We start from the raw sequence: 22,759 nt of genomic DNA on the forward strand, positions 1-22,759 counted from the left end.
CCTTTAATTAATCAAAATTATCGTTTGATTAATGAATGATCAATTAAAATGAAATATATATTTTTGGAGGAAAAAAATCACTCAATGCCCTTTACAGTGCTTTATTCCATAATCTAGGGATAATGTTTTGTGTTTGGTAAGGCTATTAATGGTCATGGGTGAACTATTTCAACCCCTTCATGTAGCCACGCGTGACGAACAAATACACAAGATCTATCTTTTCGGACGGCGTGATCTATCTTTTCGGACGGCGTGAGCTTTCTTTCGGGATCCAGTTTTTAATGTTGGTAGCTCACTCTAAAATAGGTTAGGTACTATGGAGAATAATTGAAACGGTTGTTTCAAATTAAGGACAATTTTAATACACAATGTTTCACGCATTAACTATTTATTTAAATACATTTACTATTATTACCCCTCTGTTAAGGGGTAAAGACTTATGAAACGACTGACAGTTTAAACTATTTCTTTTCGTAATATGGAAATTGAGATGAAGATTACTTCCTACCTCATTCGTGTGGTTTCTATCAGAAAGTTGCATGACGGATTTCGGTCATGTTCATTGCAAGGGCTAAAACAAAATGCCCTAACTCGGATCGTTATGTCATTCGGGAATAGCAAAATTCGTTACGAAAAATTTTATTATTTAATGTTAAAAATTCCATTTCAATCTGAGGATCACGATCGGTGCGCTAAAACTGTGGAGCAAACCTTTTGGGGTTTACGGGAGCCTGTGAGGGAACTGGGATACGGGAGCTAATGGACCCAAAACGCGTTGCTGGTGAAGCTATACAGAATGAATACTTCAAACAAAGAATATTACAGAAATAAATGAAAACGGGCCAAACTCATGAGAGAAGGCCATTAATCTCTCTTACATCATACTAGTGAGAGTTACATACTCTATATGCCTTCGATAAAGTACAGTTCAATAATCTTCCATAAATTTCTTATCTTCTTGGTATAACTAAAATAATGCTCTACCATACCTCAACAAGGCCCTAGGGGAAAACAGACTTAGTGGCACATACAACTTTTTACGCTTTCGCCACACTGTTCAAGTCACCAAAACACATAAGTCCCTCCTATTTTGGTAAAAGCTAGGCACAAAAAGTAGAGGGAGAGATAATCCCATGACCGTAGGGGATCAAGACAGGCCTTCCATTGCGGTCTTTAGACCCTAAAGGTCAGATACAGAGGTTTTCCCTGTCTCTCTAGCTATGTAGCTTGAATTGCGTAAAAAATAGAATGAAAACTACTAGACGTAGCAATTTCTGAACTTTGAAGCTACACAACGCTTATCTAAATAATCAGGTAATTTAATAGTTTTATACCTTCATTAATATCATATGGAGTTACCGAAAATAATTTCCGGAGATCTTTAACTTTTTATTTACATTTTTGATAACACGCATTTTTGCGGAACAATCCACTCTCAGGAAGGAAGGTTCCCGCGTAGTCTGGTTCACTGTTCCTTTTTCATCTCTCCAATTTATTGAACTTTCGGAACCTGAGTTTTTTTCCATAGAGGCACATTGAAAGTGCACCTTACATAACGCCAAGAAACGGTGCTTTTTAAGGTTAACTTTTCTAGAGTCCAGTATACTTTTATGTTGAAAATATACCTCTATTCTCCTTTTGGACTTAAATTTATGTCCAGAGCAAAATGTTTTGGTTCAGCAACGGGAAGGTAAAGGTTTGAAAACGTAAAATTTTAAGATAGATATAAAAATCGGTATTTTACGAATTTGGGCTAGGGCTGCGCGAAAATTATTCGCCTGTTTCGATTATTTTCTCTTTTGAAGTAACGCTCAAAAACATTGTTTATTGTTCGGTTAGCTACGATAGAACTAGGATAGGAATATATCAGCACGGATCAAGTTTTTCCAATTGAAAAATTTAACTAAATGCTTATTAAATTTGGATAATAGTGTCGATTTGATCGTAAATTAGACGCTATAATTAGACTAACTTGTTCGACTATAAAATAAATGCTTGTAGACCAGGTACTAGCTTTAACGAAACCAACTTTAATGATACATTAATAATTTAATATTTCGAATAATGTTCTGGGTTTAAGAGTAATAGAATTTTTCTCGGCTTTCGACAATTTTTTCGACTATTCGATAATTGTTTTCGAATATTCGATAATTGTTTTCAATTAGTCGATGATTATTTACGATTATTCGATAATGTTTGAATTATTTGATAATGTTTTCGATTATCGGATTTTTGTTTCGATTATTTGATAATTTTTGTTTCGATTATTCGATAATTTTTGTTTCGATTATTCGATAATTTTTGCTTCGATTATTCTATAATTTTTTCGATTAACAAAGGAATTCTTGATTTATTCCAAATATATTCGATTTTCAATTAGTCTAATCGGGTTTCGACTTTCGAATAGTGATATTCTAAAGGAATTTCCATAGAACTAAAATAAAACTACTCGCACACCCCTAAAAACTTAGACACTCTACTCTTCACGAGACTGCTTTTTTAAGATTAGAGGATTATGTTCCCGAGGACGAAATAAAAGTAGTACAACCGAAGTACCGAACATCAGGGTGGGTTGTGCGACTTCGAAAATAATTATATAAATATGAACCCTAGTCCATCTGATATCTAAGTTAACGTTTAAAATGTACCGTAAAAAATGTTGGAAGCGATGGAAAGTTGATATTCAGTCTATTAGCCAACCAAGTATTGATTTTTGATCATAAAATACGCAGTGCAAAAACCAGAGATTTGCAGATTATGGGTGATGTTTTTCTGATTCTCTATACTGACATTTAAGGCTGGTTTCCACGGGGCGGGAATCGAGGCAAAAAGAGTCTAATACCACCAACGTAAAATTTTCAACCGGCCCTAAGGAAAAGTGTCTTTTCGCGCGGGACGAACTATGGCAACAAAAACCTCTCGCAGCCAATCATAGGACTGGATTATATAACGGGAAAAACGATGCAACGTCTAGACATAAGTAGTACAACATATACTGTACTCCTTCAATGATCTAGAGCAGACGACATGCATTTGTAGGTTCAATATTTGAAGAGTAAACAAAGTAGAGCAGACGTCAGTTGGAGCCGTGTTAATGTTGACCAGGACATAATTGTTCTGATTAGACGCGCTGATTTCGGTTGCATGAAAATCGCTTGTTGTAGCGAAAGGCATAGCCTACATTAGCGACTCGAAAGCCATATTTTGCAGTATAATTCGGTACTATGAATTTAGATTATTAAAATAGCATATACTTACTAACTTCCATTTTCATGTAACATATTACACAATGATTATGCATGCAGGGCTCCCACCAAAATCTCAAAAATAAATAGGGGAAAAAGGGACTTTTCACGATAAAAATAGGGTAAAATAGGGACCTCAATTCTAAAAGTAGGAACCAAAAAGGGACCAGTGGTAAAACAAAATGATATCTTTTCTGTGAAAATATCACAAACAGTTAGGAACCTATTACTCTTTTCTATTTTTTCGACAAAATAGGATATTATTTCTGACTTTTTTTTTTGTTTATATTCTTATTCTAAGGGAGCGGTAGGTAAGACTTGACACTGGCTCTAATGTATAAGAAAGGTTTTTTTGATTAGAAGTAACTATTTTCGTATCATGTTTACTGTTTTTGAAAAAATCCACTGAACTGGAATTTGGGCCTTTACAGGGTTCGTACAAAATTTTTGGAATGAAATTCCCTGACTTTTCCAGGTTTTCCCTGACTAAGTTAAACAAATTTCTCTGACCATTTGCAATAACGTACATGGCGAACATATATGAAAACCAGTCTTAATTCAGTCGAATAATTTTTGCACGATTTTTTATTGTTATAAAAATTAGCCAATTAATTCGTTTAAATTTAACATTAAGTAAATCATAAATAACCGGAGCGAGCGAAGCGAGCTCCGCGAATTTGGGGCTCTGGTAAAATCTCAGACAAGACATTTTCAGGTCACCCTTATACTTTTTCTGAGGTTTATAAAAATAGGGTGATTTAAGGACCGAATACCAATTTTAGGGTAGATTAAGGACCTTGTAGGAAAATAAGGACTTTAGGGACTTTTAGGGACCTGGTGGGAGCCCTGTGCATGAAAAATCCGCAGAACTATTTGAAACACGGAGAAAAAATTTTTAAGTGCGAGTGAAGCGGAAGCCCTACTAAAAATTATTAACCAAATCGATGGTTTCTAATTTGTTTAAGTTGTTCCTGTTAAATTTTGTGCATATTTGCTTTTTTCTATTTAGAAACTACTTCCAATTAACGCCCAGTTTAGTTAATACACTATACCCAGAGATGCCAGAGTAAGGTAGAAAGTACACGTACATCCATTATTACTTTGGACCATACTTTAGTAGTCAGTCGTCAGACTCAATTAAAATTTTATTAAATTAAGTTCAGAGTTTATTTTTAATAGAAAAAAAGTCGTCCGTAACCGGATGTGGTAATAGACATAGTCCTACAGACCAAATAAAACCATTGTATTAAATCATTGTGTTTTGTATGTACCGTGATGAACATCACGCAAAGCGCAGGTGCATTTTTCAAAGAATATTTTTACGTTGTCGCAGTTTTTATACTATAAACCCGCGCTATGTCCAAAACAGTATAAAATTGTTTTAAACAACGAAAGGAGCCTAAGAGAACAGAACAAAAAATTTATCGAGTTTTCCTAAACCAACGTGATACGTAAGATTTCTTAAAAGATTTGTGTCCCGGAAAAAAAATGGCGTAAAAAATTCAAGGCTGTTTATCATCGAAAGGAAAAAAAGGATCCAATAATTCGTCGTTCTCGCAACCGAGGGTCCTCTAAAATGTTACTCTGTTAAAGAGGGCCTCTACTTGGTTATATCTGAAGATTAATTCTTAACTGGGGCTTTGGATATTATCTAGATAAATGGGTTTGGACGTCATCTTTTTCTTTGAAAGAATAAATATAAAATAAAGATATTTTTTGTGCCAGAGTTAAGAAACCATTTCTTAATTTGTCTTTCTTTCAGTTTGAATCGTATCGCAATATTTTCAACCTTTTAGAGGCGTTTTTCTATGGTTTTAAGATATCATCGGAAGAGGATTATTCAACATAAGAAGCACCCTGTAGCTGCTCTCAACATCTACAGTCTGGATCTAACTTCAGACCGTTACAGGGTAGAAAGGTCAATACTGCATGAAAGAGAAAAATTAAAAATTCTCTTCTTTCAAATTAAATTTAAAAATAGCTATGTTCAGTTGGAGTAAGGCTTGATTAGAGCTTCATTGGCGAATTCAAAACTTTATTCTGAATATATTTTCTTCTTTAGAATTGTAAATTGGTACATTGACAGAATTCAAAGACATTAAGTGAATAAAATTAAACGGGGAATAAGTAAATCAAACCTGATGAGGCTTGTGTACAGATGGCCAAAGTCATGTAACGCTACATTTTTATAGTGAATATATTTATTGTGTAATTTAAGGATTTTAACTTTAATTGTATCGTTATTCTACACGCAATTGTCATCTCACTAATTCCCTATCTACATTTACAATTACCTGCATTAAGCAATTTAACGATTATGAACTATGAACAATATACCACTAGCGTGATGTATTTGTTATGGGCTTTACAGCTATGAAAAATATAACACCATTCTCTTTTTTTGTTTCGTCATTAACTATCTGACTGTCGCGGTTAGTTTTTAAAGAGGGCGTAAACGTGATCACTGAGTCGTAATTAGCGAGGTCCTTTGGGGAATTGCATCATTTCGTTCGACCTACATAATGGCACGAAGTCTGCCTTCCGCCATAGTATATAATAATGCTTATTTGGCACATTGACCCCTACGGTTTGCGTGATGCTAGATTTATTGCATAATATATAAGGCTTGCTCAAATAACACTGGTATATTTCGAGCATAGGAAAATACAAATTTTCTTTACGTGTTAAAAGTTAAATACTATGTAAAACACTGATAGTTTTGAAGCATTTTTGGTATGATAAATAAACTGAATGTATATTAAGAAAAAGTTGAAATAGTAGAGCTGCGCTATGAAATAAATACTGGTAATTAAATAATTTGTTTTCTTTTCCGATTACCTTATTGGATTCTTCAGTAGTCAAGCTTTGCTTCTATTTTAAATAATTTATAGGCCTTAAAAGCTGACTTGCAACGGAAAAAAGAGTGAAAACGAAGTTAGACCATGAATGAAGCTAATTTTACGACTTGAGAACATATGTATATAAAGCATTTTTTTGTGTTACTTAAATACCTCTATATGATTAAGCTACACAACTCAGTAAAACCTTTTGGATACAAAGCAAGAGAGTTTGATTATATTTTTGCCTATGAACCTATTATTTATTATATTGAACCTCTATAAAAATGAAGACAAAGTAGAGAGTTCAAATAATGAGGAGACAAATGCATTATTTCAACAAATTATTTTGCACGAAACTTATCACCATAACGGATAAAAATCTAAAACGCCTTGTTCATTTCATATGCATCACATAGCGAAATAATAATTCATCAACAATTCGAATATTTGAGCGATATAAAAAAACTCACCACCAAATGTTGCTCCTGAGCGTAGTTTTGCCGTAGAAGTCCAAAATGTTTGATACACAAAATGTTTAACTGAAAAAAAAAAAGAAAAAAAATTAAATTTCAATAACTATTTTCCATAATACAAGCACCATAAGCGTCCTAGTAATAAAGTTAAGAAATCGTTAAGATTGGAATTTATTTTTCCAATTGACCATCCGCTAGTGGCGCTGATTAGACATATGGCCAATTAGACCAAGTTATTTTTGTATGAATAGGCACCGAGGGGTCTGTCATTCACAAAATCCCGTACGCTACCCGCGAAATCCAATTTAAAAAATCCGAAAACAATAATAAAATCAGAAATTCGCAAAGAAATCAATTTTTTTTTCTGATTTCAAAATGTCATAAAAAATCACAAAATCAATAACGAAATCACAAAATTAGTAAAGAAATCGCGAAATCCATTACAAAATTCACGAAATCCAAAATAATACAAGCAAATCACGACATAACGAGAAAAAACTCAAAATCCAAGGAAATCATGGGAAATATCCCAAAATCCAAGGAAATCATGGGAAATATCTCAAAATCCAACGAAATTAAGAGAAATATCGCAAAATCCGTCGAAATAACGGACAAAATATCAAAATCCGAAGAAATTCGTTGGATTTCTCCGAATTTTGAAATCAAACAAAATCCGACGAAATCAAATCATGAAATTCGAAGAGATCAAATTGGATTTCGAAATCCCGTACATTTTTAAGCTTTTTGCCTATATCAATAAGCTTTATACGGCGACCCCTGGAAGCAGGCAGGTAGGCAGGCAGGCAGGCAGGCTGGCTGTTTCGCGTTCGCGTACATTTTCGTAAATTTAAATTACGCGGCAGAGCTCGCCGGAATTTGATTCTCCACCCCACTAGCGACATCTATACTAAATTCGATCATATTTTCGACGAGAAAATGCGGTCTTTTGGAGCTAGCGGGACTTGAACTTACGAGTGACTGACGACGCCGGTGTGGGATGCGGATACTCTACGTTTGCGCCACCACGATTGTTGTTTAGCTATCGATATTTTTCCTATACTTTCCCACGCCTTTGCTTATTGGTAGCGTGAATGGAACTGACATTACCGGTGTGAATATCCCTTATTTCGGGTTTTGTTAAAGACAATATCACACTGCAAAAAACGTTAATATGCCTTGGGGCATATCTTGTTTCCAAAACGTCCGACCCCTCGATAGACACTGACACAAATCAAGGTCAAATTCATGACGTTAGATTTGTACATTAAACGAGCGGTAGGATTGCACTTTACGTGACCCACCCAACTAACAATGGTTTCTAGTTAATTGGACCATGAGGAGTCCGAAAAAAATAGTTAAAAAATTATTTGGCCGCCGCAAGTTGGTCAAAAAAATTTTTGAAAATTTTAAAATCCATGCACTTACCGCCATTGAAGCCGCTATCCGCTTAACGCATTCTGCACTCAATTTTGCAAAATAAGCCGAGGAGGTCTGTGAAAAATTGCCGGACTCGCGCCGGAGTTTTATAGCTATGGATTTTTTTAAGCTTACGGAAACATTTATTTCTGATAAAAGGAGGGAAATATAAATGCGAGAAAAACTGAAATGTTTTGGGAAAATCGTTGAATTTTTTGGGAATTCAATAATTGATAACGGTAAATTTTGAAAAAACCCGTCAAATTATTCGGGATTTTTTTTAATTCACTCAACATTATTTTTGGGAAAATGTGTCAAATCCTTGGTAAATATGATTTTTTGTAAAAAAAAATTGAAATAAAAGGCGTAGAGAAAAGGTGTCAAAATATAGGGAAATTGGCAAATGTCAACGTCAATATTTCAGAAAAGGAATCTAGTTTTTTTGCAACTATATTTTGGGAAAGGCGACAAATTATTGAGAAAGAACCAAATGTCAACATCAATATTTTGGAAAAGGCGTCAATTTATTGGGCAGTTAGCAAATGTCAACATCAATATATATGAGGGGTAAATTTATTTCAACTTTATTTTGGAAAAGGCGTCAATTTATTTCAACTATATTTTGTAAAAGGCGTCAATTTATTTCAACTATATTTTGTAAAAGGCGTCAATTTATTTCAACTATATTTTGGAAAAGGCGTCAATTTATTTCAACTATATTTTGGAAAAGGCGTCAATTTATTTCAACTATATTTTGGAAAAGGCGTCAATTTATTTCAACTATATTTTGGAAAAGGCGTCAATTTATTTCAACTATATTTTGGAAAAGGCGTCAATTTATTTCAACTATATTTTGGAAAAGGCGTCAATTTATTTCAACTATATTTTTTAAAAGGCGTCAATTTATTTCAACTATATTTTGGAAAAGGCGTCAATTTATTTCAACTATATTTTGGTCAATTTATTTCAACTATATTTTGGTCAATTTATTTCAACTATATTTTGGAAAAGGCGTCAATTTATTTCAACTATATTTCGGAAAAGGCGTCAACTTATTTCAACTATATTTCGGAAAAGGCGTCAATTTATTTCAACTATATTTTGGAAAAGGCGTCAATTTATTTCAACTATATTTTGGAAAAGGCGTCAATTTATTTCAACTATATTTCGGAAAAGGCGTCAATTTATTTCAACTATATTTTGGAAAAGGCGTCAATTTATTTCAATATTTTGGAAAAGGCGTCTAGGTATTTCAGCAATATTTTGGAAAAGGCGACAAACTATTGGTCAATTATCAAACGTCAACATCAATATTTTGGAAGTCATTGCAACTATATTTTGGAAAGAGTGCCTATTTTTCGGCAATTTGATAAATGTAAACACCTTTTCCAAAATATCGTCCTTTACATTTACCAAATTCGGGAATAATTTGATGCCTTTTCCAAAGTATCGTCCTTCACATTTATCAAATTCCCGAATAATTTGGCACATTTTCCAAAATATCGTCCCTTACATTTGTCAAATTCCCAAATAATTTGACACCTTTTCCAAAATATCGTCATTCACATTTATCAAATTCCCAAATAATTTGACACCTTTTCCAAAATATCGTCATTCACATTTATCAAATTCCCAAATAATTTGATACCTTTTCTAAAATATCGTCATTCACATTTATCAAATTCCCAAATAATTTGATACCTTTTCTAAAATATCGTCATTCACATTTATCAAATTCCCAAATAATTTGACACCTTTTCCAAAATATCATCCTTCACATTTATCAAACACCCAAATAATTTGACACCTTTTCCAAAATAACGTCCTCCAGATTTATCAAATTCCCGAATAATTTGGCACATTTTCCAAAATATCGTCCCTTACATTTGTCAAATTCCCAAATAATTTGACACCTTTTCCAAAATATCGTCATTCACATTTATCAAATTCCCAAATAATTTGACACCTTTTCCAAAATATCGTCATTCACATTTATCAAATTCCCAAATAATTTGATACCTTTTCTAAAATATCGTCATTCACATTTATCAAATTCCCAAATAATTTGACACCTTTTCCAAAATATCATCCTTCACATTTATCAAACACCCAAATAATTTGACACCTTTTCCAAAATAACGTCCTCCAGATTTATCAAATTCAGATTAATTTGACACCTTTTTCCATGATATCGTCCTTCACATTTATCAAATTCCCAAATAATTTGATACCTTTTCCAAAATATCGTCATTCACATTTATAAAATTCCCAAATAATTTGACACCTTTTCCAAAATATCATCCTTCACATTTATCAAACACCCAAATAATTTGACACCTTTTCCAAAATAACGTCCTCCAGATTTATCAAATTCAGATTAATTTGACACCTTTTTCCATGATATCGTCCTTCACATTTATCAAATTCCCAAATAATTTGATACCTTTTCCAAAATATCGTCATTCACATTTATAAAATTCCCAAATAATTTGACACCTTTTCCAAAATATCATCCTTCACATTTATCAAACACCCAAATAATTTGACACCTTTTCCAAAATAACGTCCTCCAGATTTATCAAATTCAGATTAATTTGACACCTTTTTCCATGATATCGTCCTTCACATTTATCAAATTCCCGAATAATTTGACACCTTTTCCAAAATATTGTCCTTCAGATTTATCAAATTCAAGAATAATTTGACGGCATTTACCAAAATTTACCGTTATCATTTATCGAATTCCCCAAAAATTCAACGATTTTTCCAAAACAGCAGTTTTTCTCGCATTATATTTCCGTCCTTTTATCAGAAATGAACAGTTTCAGTAAGCTTAAAAAATTCCATAGCTATATCTCCGGCGCGAGTACGTCAATGTTTCCGGCGCGAGTACGTCAATTTTTCACAGTCCCCCTCGGCTTATTTTGCAAGATTGAGTGCAGAATGCGTTAAGGGGATAGCGGCTTCAATGGCGGTAAGTGCATGGATTTTAAAATTTTCAAAAATTTTTTTAACCAACTTGCGGCGGCCAAATAATTTTTTAACTATTTTTTTCGGACTCCTCAGGGTCGAATTAACTAGAAACCATTGTTAGTTGGGTGGGTCACGTAAAGTGCAATCCTACCAAACGAGCCTTTCCGCGTTCAGCTGTATTAACAACGTATATAACCCGTTTAAGGAACGGATAGAGTAAATACAAAAAAAATAGTACTTCAGGGAAGTTTAAAAATAATTTCATTGTTCTTATATTCTAGCTGAAGATTTAAGAATATCTTAAGGTATGCCATGAATATGGTGGTACCACAAATTAATGAATGTAAAATAGGAGCAAGTATCACAAGAAACGTGTTTAATAAATAGATTACCGATAACAATTACTGAAAAAAAGTAAATATTACCAGATTACTTTTTAAAACCAGAAAGCAGCTTCAATGTTTGATGTAACTAATTAAGTACGATTATATTAAGGTCAAAGAATTACTTTTTAATTAGAGCTAAAATTAAAACAACCTAAAGAGGCAGTTTTAGGAAATTTTAATTTAAAAATTAATGAAGAATTTAAATTCTTAAATTTTGCAATAATTCAAAACTAGGTGTTCAAAACAACGATACAAATTGTAACTTTTCGGGAAAAATATAGACCGTGTAAAGCTTTTAAAAGAGCGTTTTGAAAATGTCACGGAAATCGTCGAAAGTAATCGCCCAAATCAATGTAAGTAACGAATATCGATTTCTTATAAAAAGTATCGATTACAAGTAATCGGATCAGCACGGGACTATCTACAACTACATTCGAATGCACAGGGGAAAAAACCTTAACATGTTTCTCTATTTTACGAATTGAGCACAGTGAGTTTAAAGGACTACATCTCGTTTCCACCTACGCGACTGCCTAAAAGCTTGACTTTGACATTACAGGAAAAATATAAATCCTCATTTACGTCTTCCGCGCGAGCCTAGCTTTAATTATGCTGTGAAATTTAAAATAACCCTGATATTCTAAAGTCCTAATCACCCATTTTTGTGTCGACAAGGCACAAAGTTTTAATATCCACATTTAGGTTTTGTATTTTGTATGATCTATGTGATTTTAAAAAGGTTGCGCAAGATTATATCATGTTTGAATTCACTATGGGGGTAGAATTAGAAAAGAGCTGAAGGACGCTAATCAAGGTCGGCTAATTAGGTTGGCCTGACAGTTGTGAATTCAATTTGTTAAAGATTTTCAACTATGACTAATTATCCTTCTCTATCACTCTCTCTTAAAATATTTACTATAATTATAAGTTTCTATAAATATATTTAAATTTGGGTCGAACGATACTTACAAAATGAGCATCGACAACTCGATGTTTGTAAACGATGCGCGCCCCGCCGACTAAAAATTTTAAAAGTTATAATGCAAATATTGTAACCTACTAATGACTAACTAATACTTGACCAAGTATGTTTTTCTGTTTCCCGAAAAGTTTTCTGTGGTTTTGAAAGCTTTTAAAGGGATAGTATACTGATATATTAATTCGTTTGATCGAATTTGACGTACAAAATAAAACGATTTCACATCCCCTCACTTTGTATTTTCCATAAAATCCCTTATTGATCTAGTTAATAATTTATTTGAATACCATCCATGTATCTTCAAACAGTCCGGTATTACTTGTTTAACAAAAAATTTGTTCTTATAAATTCCTGAACTAAATTGGAAATCTATTTATATTCCAAATATGTGGTAATTATTCCTATAAATACAGAATTGGTGAAGGGCATTCTTAAATGGCACAACAGCCGTCTTAAATATGTATTCAACCCCAAATTACTCAATAGGAGCGAACTGAAAAATTCTCAACATTTTCTGTTTTTAAGAGGTGTTCATGTTTCTAACGATAATTAAACTGACGTAAAGTAAATGAAACTTAAAGCAACCATGTAAAATTGGGCTCCACGTAACATAAAACGCTTTGGCAGAGGCCTAAAGTGTCGCTTGTAGTTTTTCTCCATATTAAAAATTCCTATTTGAAATTTTACACCCAAAAAATGACCAATTTTCATACACAAATTTAACTCCAATTTTGAAAAAAAATTAAAAGCTGAGACGTACAAAATCATTCAGATGTGAGTGGAAAATCAGTTCGAATAAAACCTACGAAAACGTATATTTTTCTTAAAAGAGAGCGCGTGAAGTCGTGTCTGATATATTTTTTTATTATGTGACTTTAGTGATGACGTAAGATTCCATAATTTTCACATTGCAAATTAAATTGGTTGATCTTGAAAAATTACATTTCTATCTCTTAAAGCAAGAATTAAAAAAGGCAAAAATATACGTTAGTTGAAAACTGTAATAATAATGACCCAGATACGTATGTTAATCTATCAGTTACAGTAAAGCTTATATAGTACAACGATTTAATCATTGACACGAACATTGATCTAACAGGGATGACTAAATATGGTTATATCATACCTTAAGTAAGGCGGAAAAATTGTTGTCATAAAATAAAAAACAAGAATTACAGCACACTGGGAATATGAAGTTCAAATAAAAACTAAGATCCGTCATATTACGGGCTAATTTACTGCTAAATTATTTATAAAATTATATTTATAATTAAAGTTATAATTGGAAGGAAAAGTATGAAATATTTACTCATCATTGGCATACTCCACTTCTCCGATATAGTGTGCTTTCGCCTTTTTGACAGTTTTAATGTTACAGTGATAATTAACCAAGATGAAATTTCAATTTAATTTTATAAAAAAATTCTAAATGAGAAACAGAAAAAAGGAAATAAATTTGGATCCGTCCTTATGTTTCTCGCGAACAATTTCTCTTTTTATCCAAATAAATCATGCCTGTTAAAATTTCTAAAATTAAGATAAAATTTAGATAAAAATTATTAGTTTCGCAACTTCCATTACCCCTTTAAATAAACGACTTAATGGTTTCGAGAAAGATTGAGAGAAGGTAGGAAGGGAGCCTTTTAACTGCCACGTATAATTAACCCCAAAACAATTAAATAGAAGTTTAATGGGATTTTAATGTGAGGAATACCGCCCTAACAATATATTGCTCTTTCTCGGCATATAGTCTAAATTTATTGAAAAATTATTTTTTTATGCCTTTGTGGTGTTTCGGTCGGTTCCCGAAAGCAATTACCAACAGATGGTCAATTTCTTTCAATACGCTTGAAAAAGCAGACTCGATGGCTTTTATACAGGGTGTTTCTGAAAAGTCCATCACAAATTAAGGGGCGTGTTTATGGGACCAAACTGAGCGGAAAGTACCAAAGAACATGGGGTGTACAACATTTTGTTACGGAGATATGGCCTTCCAAACATTCGCCCCTAAAACAAGGAAATATCCAAAAATGAGGAGTAACACTTAAGACCGACTAACCAGCTTGTTTAAAATTACTAGACAATTTCAATAGCCTTTAATCGAACAATTGATTTCTACCTTTACTAATCAGAAGCGTATAAATGAGTAGAAATATGCCTACGGTGGTAATGTAAAATTAATCCCAAGTGACATGATGTTTCAAGATCTTCCCAGCACCAAGTAAAATGGTTCTGATTGAAGGGACTTTTATTAGCACAGCGTAAACAACGTTATTTTCAGGAATTAGTCCAAATGTCCACGGGCGGCATTACAAAAACGAGGCAGTCTTTCGAATGATACTTGGACATGTTGGAAGATCCCTGGCTTGTTCCTGTTATCTCAAACCGTAAAAAGCTACGCAAATCTTCATCATCACGGACAACACTCTTGTACGTTAGGTATGACCTTGAGAAAACCTAAAAGGACATCTCGAATGTATTTGAAAAACCCATCTCCAATTAAGGGGCGTGTTGTTTGTTTCCAACAGAGTAAACTCGCCCAGAGAACAATTACAATGCAGAGCCACGTTTCGGCGTTAATGGCCCACAAAGGTGGTCCCAAAAACAAGAACAAACTTTAATTTGTTTCGTTCAGTAAGTGTTTCATGTGTCATAGATAAAACGCCATGATTAATGCACAAAGAAAATGTTATTGACAAGTTTTCGGACCGCGATGCTGAAATGTGGTGGTGCACCATCGTGCATGAACCACATTCTGTTTATTAAACCTAAGGGTACGTCTTCGAGTAGTTCTGGTAAATCGTCCCGTAAGAACTACAAGTAAGCCACACCGTTTAACCTGGGCTCTAGGAAATATGGCCCAATTAAATTGTCACCCACAATACTACACCACACGTTTAAGCTGAATTGTACTTTGTGAATTCTAACGCAAGTTGCGTGTGGTTTTTTCTTAATCAGCAAACCAATTGGCGGCTGCTTGTTTTTGGATCGTCCTCGAAAATAGTGAGAACTTCGCCTATTCTTAAAAAACAGAGCACTAAAACAGAGCACTATGTTTTTTAAGAAAGGAATAAAAGAGGTTTCACGTACATGTGTTTGTTTTATTAAACTCATAATTCAACGAAGTCTGTTACAATGCCTTTCTTCACAAATGCCGAATATGCGGATATGCACCTAATGTATGGACTAGCCGAGGGGAATGCCGCTGCAGCTGTACGCTTGTATCAGGAAAGATTTCCGCAGAGGCGACTACCAAATCGACTGACGTTCGAGGCTGTGGACAGACGTTTGAGGCAAGATGGACGAATCCAACCGGCTGGACCTCAACCTAGAGCGAGAGCCATCCCAGAGGCCGTAGAAGACGAAGTTCTCACCATTTTCGAGGACGAGCCTGAATCAAGTACCCGCCAAGTTGGTCGCCGATTAGGCGTAAACCACACGCTCGTGTGGAAAATCCTCAGAAGCCACCGGTTTCATCCTTTCCATGTTCAAAAAGTTCAAGGTTTGAATCCAGCGGACTACCCACGACGCACGGCGTTTTGTCAGTGGTTTCTGGCTAAAGTAAACGATATCGATTTCCCACGGGATTTGTTGGTTACTGACGAAGCTAACTTTTCACGGGATGGTATTATTAACTTACATAATAAACATCAATGGTCCCAGCTAAACCCCCACGCAACTTGCGTTAGAAGTCACCAAGTACAATTCAGTTTAAACGTGTGGTGTGGTATTGTGGGTGACAATTTAATTGGGCCATATTTCCTAGAGCCCAGGTTAAACGGTGTGGCTTACTTGCAGTTCTTACGGGACGATTTACCGGAACTACTCGAAGACGTACCCTTAGGTTTGGTAAACAGAATGTGGTTCATGCACGATGGTGCACCACCACATTTCAGCATCGCGGTCCGAAATTATCTTAACGCGACCTTCCCTTTGCGGTGGTTAGGTCGAGGTGGACCTGTGGAGTGGCCTGCTCGATCACCCGATCTGAACCCTTGTGATTTCTTTCTTTGGGGCCACCTGAAAGACTTAGTTTATCAGACTGAAGTGCCCGATGTTGAAGAGCTACGTCGACGAATAATTCACGGCTGTCAAACAATTCGCGAAACTCCAGGCATTTTTCAACGTGTAAGGGAATCATTTGTAAGACGTGGTAATGTGTGCCTTAACGCGGGTGGTGAACACTTTGAACAATTTTTGTAACTAGTTGCAATTAAATGCTAAAACTTGTCAATAAATTCATTTTCTTCGTGCATTAATCATGGCGTTTTATCTATGACACATGAAACACTTACTGAACGAAACAAATTAAAGTTTGTTCTTGTTTTTGGGACCACCTTTGTGGGCCATTAACGCCGAAACGTGGCTCTGCATTGTAATTGTTCTCTGGGCGAGTTTACTCTGTTGGAAACAAACAACACGCCCCTTAATTGGAGATGGGTTTTTCAAATACATTCGAGATGTCCTTTTAGGTTTTCTCAAGGTCATACCTAACGTACAAGAGTGTTGTCCGTGATGATGAAGATTTGCGTAGCTTTTTACGGTTTGAGATAACAGGAACAAGCCAGGGATCTTCCAACATGTCCAAGTATCATTCGAAAGACTGCCTCGTTTTTGTAATGCCGCCCGTGGACATTTGGACTAATTCCTGAAAATAACGTTGTTTACGCTGTGCTAATAAAAGTCCCTTCAATCAGAACCATTTTACTTGGTGCTGGGAAGATCTTGAAACATCATGTCACTTGGGATTAATTTTACATTACCACCGTAGGCATACTTCTACTCATTTATACGCTTCTGATTAGTAAAGGTAGAAATCAATTGTTCGATTAAAGGCTATTGAAATTGTCTAGTAATTTTAAACAAGCTGGTTAGTCGGTCTTAAGTGTTACTCCTCATTTTTGGATATTTCCTTGTTTTAGGGGCGAATGTTTGGAAGGCCATATCTCCGTAACAAAATGTTGTACACCCCATGTTCTTTGGTACTTTCCGCTCAGTTTGGTCCCATAAACACGCCCCTTAATTTGTGATGGACTTTTCAGAAACACCCTGTATATCAAGCCTTACTTAGTCGTGGGCCGCCGCCGCCGCTTAATTATTTATCCCAGAAATGAAATTGGAAACCTGAAACAGTCCCTTGAGTTGCAAACTAAAAACACTCGTTTGAAAAACGTTTTGCGAGCGTTAAGCGACAAACTGCTTTAAAAGGACAAATTTTAGGTCATAGACGCTCTTTGCCCACTCTATAAGCGGGAATTCCCATAAATCAAACATTAGAAATGTAGGCAAGATTAAATTTATGTTGGAAAATAATCCGCTGGAAGTCGGTTTTTGAATCTGGCGCTTCTTTGTGTGTAATTTCCAAAATGGTCTATAAAGGGTGGAAAAGATCAGAAGAACAACTCTTTTGAATACCATGACGCTGTACTACTCGTAAAATGAGATGTTATTCTTATTAATAATGTTAAACACGTTGTTACATTCGCAAACATAATTCAGACATTTAACATAAAGACTATATCCGTCGGAGAAGAGCGATATTTAACTCAAAATAAAGTGTTCGTCTCATCAGTTCCATCCTATATATTCCCAATTCGCAGTTTTTAAACAACCCCGGAAAAGGCGTCGGAATAGCCCCTTACAAACCTTGATTCTCGTAAGCAAGAACTTACTATTTTGAGAAATAGAGATATACAATTGCTTGTAACTCTATTTTACGCAAATATTTCTACAGTGTAGAAAGAAAGGTGGAAAAAGCCCTTCACGCCTTTCTAGTTTGTGTCGGAACGAAACTCATGTGGGAATTCCTTATTTTAATAACAAGCAGGCTCTCCTACGGGCAAATACCTCCTCGATATCATGCAAAAAAGCAAGCTCTTTGGTTTTCTGTAGGTCAGCCAAACGAATGTCTTTTACATTTGCTTTCTGATTCTTAAATATGACTAAATCGTTGCCGTAAGCTTGTTATAGTGGATCCCTTTATACTGTGCAAAACGCAATGAAAGAGGCACGATTTAGTCATGTAATATTTAAAGAGGAAAAAGTAATGGTGAAGGCTATACCAAAACGAATCACACAGAGAAACACAACCTCTCATTCTTGAAAAATATGTATGTATTAAATTAAGCCAAAGCGGCCGCTTTGTTCAGTGGGAGTGGTTACGACAAGGGAGAGGGGGGTAATTTTGCGCTAAGTTCCGGTTTGCTAGTTTTCGCTAATGTTACGTTCTTTATTCTTACTTCTAGTTGGTTTTTAATGCTACACAACGTCGACTACTAAACGTTTCACTGTACACGTTTAAATAACTGTTTCTTATCCAAATGTTTCAAGTACTTGAATGAATGTCTTTATTCTGCTTTAGCAACGCGTATTAATTAAAACTGCTTATTATCAACAAAAACTTTTTATAATTTAATAATTTAGGTAATTTTGCAATTATAGGATGAGATTGTCACTTTTCATCATGCAGCGCTACGCTAGATAATCAGTGAGCTAATAATTATCTCAGATAACAATTTGCAATAAGGTCTATTATAAGTTTGTAAGGTATGTAAGACACAACCTTTACTTCACAATGCTAGAGACTTACTTAGAGCTAGTTCGAGAACGACGCAAGAATTGACTATACTCAGTTTTTTCTGTCCATCTACCTATCTAGTCTGTATTAAGGCTTTGACAGCGCCTTATCAGGCGAGAATCCATGACGTTCCACCAACTTCATTTTATGACAAGCTCTCAGTAAGCAGTAACAAACTTATGGAATATATCTTAAGAACTTATGAACAATATATATTTTCGATAATCACGATACGATCAGTTAGCTGGCGACATCACGTATCCTTCAACATAAAACATTTTACTTTTATTTCAATTACGAATGAAATTAGCATAATTAACTCCATCAAGACGAAAAATATTTGGTTGTAGTAAGAATGACCTTCGTAATACTCAGGAACACGTCTACGTGTTATCCTGGTGAAATTTTTAATAGTCTCTATTTACATTCGTGATACTGCAATAGGATTGCGTTTCATAGCAGCGCAAAGCAACACGTACGTAGCTATTAACAGAACCGACACGTAATTAACCATATTTAATTTGCGGTGCGCCATAATTTATATTGCATTTTTTTGTGTCGTTCGTAGATTTCAAAGCGTGGGATTTCAGAAGGACTACCCAAAAATGTCAAATTGCGTTGAACTCGGTTAATAATTGGACCAGAAAGTTTACATTTTGAAGATTCCTGCCATTTAAATATGACGTTCCGCACCGTTATTCAACGCCCACGTTTCTCTTTTTTAAAGAGAAGCATCATTTCGAATCTAAATTGGGTCAAATTGTGTAGGAAGGAGGTTTCATGAAAAGTTTATAAAATCAGCGTATTAATATTTTAAAATTCGTCTTGAATGCTAGCTGCTTAGCCTAACGACAAGGTTAATTTTGTATAGTTTCTTTGAAGTCATTTCAAAGGTTCCGAATAAATTTTTAATTAGCGAAAACTAATTGCAATAAGGTAGATTTATTCACAAATGCAATTAAATTTGAAATGCCTTCGATTTATTTCTTTATGGGATTTCCCAAGGCTGATTATTTCCCCTGATGCAATTTAAGTTGAAACGAAAAACATATAGTGAAGATACTTAGTTGATTAACTGTAGAGTTGAGTTTGCAAATGTTACACAATCAGAAAAAAAATTCAGGTAGAGTTCAATAAAGCCCAGCCCACCTGGTTTTATTGGGTTTTAGGGTTTTTTTATCGTTTACAGTCGTGTGCGTTGTAGAAATTTTTATTCAAAAGTCACTGTTTACTAAAAAAATGTTTCTTAAAAATAAAATTATTATTAAATAATACTTTTGAAGTTGAAACAACAAATATATTAAATTTCATTTAAAATTATATTATTCTAGCATTCAAGTTCATCAAAATTGAAATATTTAGTGGGCTTTTTTGTGCAGGTTTTTTTTAATTCGAACCCTGGTTTCAGGGTCCAATGTACTAAATCAATCACTCAAAAAAAAAAAAAGGAAAAAAGCTTGTCACAAATCAATATAGGAAATACGCTAAAGTATTCGACGCAAAAGTAACGCCACAAAGGTATTTCGTCTTCATTAACGCCAACACACCTCAAAATTCCAACGTCTATCACAACACCTGGGACTGTCAGATCTTTTTCCGCCTAACCAACATTGTAAACGTTTATACAGTCCGCCAAAAAGGAATGACGTTTGTACAACCAAAAATAACACATATAAATTCTTTTTTCCGCTATACAAAGCAACGTAGTTGGTTAGGACAGTTAACAAGGAGATTTTGCGGTTTCTCTAACTTTGTTAACGGCGTCATGTGGCACAGAATATCTGGTTTTTAATGTATAATGGCAAAAGTTGGACATTTCACCAAAGAATAATCAACAATAGTTAATGGGCGAATTTTTATCCGATGTAACACAAAAACTTTGTTTGATTGTTTCAAAGTCATAACACTAAATAATTACCCTAAAGCAATGAGTAAAGTTTCGAAACAATATACGTAATTGTCCCTTAACGAAAGCGGAAGTCTCTTTGTACATCAAACCCACAACATATTCAATGGTAAATGAAATATTCTCATGATAATACCGGTAGGTGCTGTGCCAAATATTTTCTCACATTCCACCGCCCTGTTTCCGGCGGTACAATCGGGAAAAAGAGAGTTCACAGTGCGAAGACAGACTGTGACAGCTAGCGTGCAAGGGTTAGGCGGGGGTTGGGGAACACACCTATAAATTATTCATAACCATTTCCGCTTTGAAGAAGGCGCGATAGGGTTCCCGGCTTCTGATAGACACCGTGCGATCTCCTCGCTCGTCTTCCCGTACCCAACGGGATAACCAAGCCGCTTTCCAATGATTTCAAAGTAGAAATGTGATTTAAGGGGAAATTTGACCTGTAAAGTTTTATAACGCAGTATCCCCAAAAATCCTTTATAACCAAATTTTATTTTTAATTAATGATCAGTACTTCAATATTGATTCATAGCTTATCTAAACTTCATTATTGATTCATAACACGTGTCTATATCGCGAGAAAGGGTCCGCAACAATAGTATACATTATTATTATTATGCAATGGATGAGGGTGAACATTTCCACTTTCACTAAGGTGACAGAACACACCCCTGAGACTGACCACTCTTCTGTGTAACAAAAACATATTGTAGATAACTGTATATACTAAAAGCAGGAATTTGTAGGCTTCCAAACATGAATATTGTTCTCTTTAACTGGAAGGGCAAACAGGGACTCAATACCCGTACTCTTAAAATTTTGGCATGCCCCTCGACAAGGCTTTAACCTGCCTATTCAAACGCATAATCCTTATTTACTCAAATTTTTGGAAATAGTTTTTCTTATTTCTCAATGGACATCATAGTAGCTTTATGAAATATCCATGAGGATATTAGACACAGCCAATTTTTGGATTAAATTAAAACTGTATCACGATATTATTATCACTGTACAAAGTGTTCCGAAAACGGTGTTATGACCGAATTACAGGAAGAGTTTTGAGTCGAAAATGTTCTACAACAATTACCATTTACAAGTAGAGTGTTTTAGGGATTACTCTTTAATTGAGTTTTTCTTCGGTGCTTAATTTTAAGGGGTTGTCCATAAAACATTTCAACCACAACTTGAAATCGGTGGTCCTTAGGACAAAATTTCACAGCACCTTTTCCTGTCAAATCGCATATAGAAACCACTGTATATCGATCCTACCACCCTGCATAAATTAAGAGTATATCGCCTTCCAAAGTAAAGTTTTGACAATCACTAATGATTTTAAAAAAATCGCTTACCATCTTTTGACAATAAGAATATAATGATATATGGAGGGTTTTCTTTCGAGTGGAATAAATGGCTTAAGTTGGAATAATCCTCTAGTTACGGCAACGATCATTTCTAGCAGGGAATTTGGCGAAAAAGAGAAATCCTAGGAAAATATATGAGGACCGATCCTTATACATATATATATTCAAGAATACATTTCAAAGCCCCTCCAGTTGGTATCAAAATTCTTTTTTGAAAAGTTTTGGATATGTGCAGACCGCACTGAGTAATCTTCCATAAGATTTCCAAGGCGAATAACGAGCTTGCAGGTTTTAGGTAAGAAAAATTTCTTTCCTCTTTCCCCTCCCTTCCTCCCCTAAAAAAATAAAAATACCGTCTCCTCATACTTATAATCTTGGACTAAGTATTCGGAGACATCATCATTAACTGAGCAACGCGTATGTCGATAACTTTCAGAATAAATAGCCATTATAAAACTAGATTTCAGTGGGTGAAATATAACCCAACACAGTGGTTGTTTTCTCCAAGCTGGTACTTTGGTATAAAAGAAAGATTTCACGAAAATATCTCTTCGTGCATATAAGAAATAAAGGTCTAATGGATTTTTCTAGTTTCCTTTT

At 34.6% G+C, this 22,759-nt stretch overlaps 1 protein-coding gene and 1 long non-coding RNA gene across 7 annotated transcripts in view; both read right to left on the reverse strand.

The window, feature by feature from the left end:
* The window catches only part of LOC149687029 (uncharacterized), a 219,674-nt gene that overhangs the window by 86,995 nt on the left and 109,920 nt on the right, over positions 1-22,759 (reverse strand). For all 6 annotated transcript variants that reach the window (XR_016383602.1, XM_089869548.1, XM_089869546.1 and 3 more), the window contains one exon: positions 6,556-6,624. The gene's annotated coding sequence lies outside the window, so the exon portion shown is untranslated. The remainder of the gene's footprint in view (positions 1-6,555; positions 6,625-22,759) is intronic.
* Positions 8,480-11,106, reverse strand: LOC149687030 (uncharacterized). Its single transcript, XR_016383600.1, has 2 exons — positions 10,700-11,106; positions 8,480-10,629 (listed from the first exon to the last, which is right to left on the reverse strand). It is a non-coding gene; the product is annotated as an uncharacterized LOC149687030 (long non-coding RNA).

Source organism: Phalangium opilio, unplaced genomic scaffold (genome assembly GCF_054372755.1).
Source record: "Phalangium opilio isolate 3A_F unplaced genomic scaffold, DU_Popi_V2 ptg000031l_1, whole genome shotgun sequence".
NCBI classification, from domain to species: domain Eukaryota; kingdom Metazoa; phylum Arthropoda; class Arachnida; order Opiliones; family Phalangiidae; genus Phalangium; species Phalangium opilio.